The sequence below is a fragment of the Arachis hypogaea genome, chromosome 6 (assembly GCF_003086295.3).
Source record: "Arachis hypogaea cultivar Tifrunner chromosome 6, arahy.Tifrunner.gnm2.J5K5, whole genome shotgun sequence".
NCBI lineage: Eukaryota > Viridiplantae > Streptophyta > Magnoliopsida > Fabales > Fabaceae > Arachis > Arachis hypogaea.
The window spans coordinates 33,364,871-33,366,680 of NC_092041.1; the positions used below are offsets into that span (position 1 = coordinate 33,364,871).

The 1,810-nt window shown below is 34.4% G+C and overlaps 1 non-coding gene across 1 annotated transcript; it reads left to right on the forward strand.

Annotated features, from left to right (window-relative positions):
- The first annotated feature begins 417 nt into the window (after nucleotides 1–417).
- Nucleotides 418–525, forward strand: LOC112700391 (small nucleolar RNA R71). Its single transcript, XR_003153298.1, has one exon. It is a non-coding gene; the product is annotated as a small nucleolar RNA R71 (small nucleolar RNA).
- Nucleotides 526–1,810: the final 1,285 nt, after the last annotated feature.

Consider the following 1,810-nt stretch of genomic DNA (forward strand, 5'->3'; position numbering starts at 1 on the left):
AGAGTTGTAGGTGTTTCCATAGGGTTCTCCCATGTAATTCACCTCTTCAATTGTAGGATTCTCAGGGTCATAAGCTTCTCCTACAGAGGAGGCGTCTTTAGCACTACCGGATGCAGCTTGCAATCCAGTCAGATTCTGAGAAATCATATTGACTTGCTGAGTCAATATTTTGTTCCGAGCCAATATGGCATTACGAGTATCAATCTCAAGAACTCCTTTCTTCTGACTTGTCCCATTGCTCACAGGATTTCTTTCAGAAGTGTACATGAACTAGTTATTTGCAACTATTTCAATGAGTTACTGGGCTTCTGTAGGCATTTTCTTCAGATGAATAGATCCACCTACAGAATGGTCCAATAACATCTTGGATAACTCAAACAGACCATTATAGAAGATACCTATGATGCTCCATTTTGAAAGCATGTCAGAAGGACACCTTCTAATCAATTGCTTGTATCTTTCCCAAGCTTCATAGATGGATTCACCTTCCTTCTATTTGAAGGTTTGAACTTCCACTCTAAGCTTACTCATCTTTTGAGGTGGAAAGAACTTAGCTAAGAAGGCATTGAACAACTTTTCCCAAGAGTTCAGGCTGTCTCTAGGTTATGAGTTCAACCATATACTAGCTTTGTCTCTTACAGCAAAAGGGAAAAGCATAACTATGTAGACCTCGAGATCAACTCCATTAGTATTAACAGTGTCACAGATTTGCAAAAATTCAGCCAAGAACTGATGAGGATCTTCCAATGGAAGTCCATGAAACTTGCAATTCTGTTGCATCAGAGAAACTAATTGAAGATTAAGCTTAAAGTTGTTTACTCCGATGGTAGGAGTAGAGATGCTTCTCCCATAGAAGTCGGGACTTAGTGCAGTAAAGTCACCAAGCACCTTCCTTGCATTGTTGGCATTGTTGTTATTTTCGGCTGCCATGTCTTCTTCTTTTTCAAAACTTTCTGTCAGGTCCTCTCCAGATAATTATGCTTTAGCTTCTCTTAGCTTCCTCTTCAGAGTCCTTTCAGGTTCAGAATCAGTTTCAACAAGAATGCCTTTATGTGTCAAGGGAAGAAAACAAAGAAAGTATGAAATCCTCTATGTCACAGTATAGAGATTCCTTGATGTGTCAAGGGAAAAGAAGAATAGAAGGATGAGGTAGAGAGAGGAGAATTCGAACCAATAAAGAGGGGAGATGGTTCAAATTATTAAGAGAGGAGGAGTGTTAATGATTAGATAGAAAGAGACGGGAGAGAGAGAATTTTCGAAAATTTTTAAGTGAAATAAAATTAGAGTTTAAAACAATTAGTTAATTAAAAATATTTTTGAAAAAGTTGTTAATTGTTTTCGAAAATTGGAAGTGGAAAAGTAGTTAGGTGGTTTTGAAAAAGATTTTGAAATTAGAATTTAAAAAGATGTGATTTGAAAAAGATATGATTTAAAAAGATATGATTGAAAAGATATGATTGAAAAACAATTAAAAAAAGGTTTGATTTTTAAAATTGATGACTTGACTAACAAGCAATTAAAAGATATGATTCTAAAATTCAAATATTGAACCTTTCTTAACAAGAAAGTAACAAACATGAAATTTTTGAATCACAACATTAATTGTTAGCAAGGATTTTCGAAAATATTAAAAGAAAAAGGAAAAGGATTTGATTTTGAAAAAGATATGATTGATAAGAGAGGATATGAAAAAGATAAGATTTTGAAAAATTAGTTTTAAAAATTGAAAAATTTAAAAAGATTTGAATTGAAAACAAAACTACCTCCTTGGTGCTATCCTGTCGCTAAACCCCCAGAATGGTATCCATTC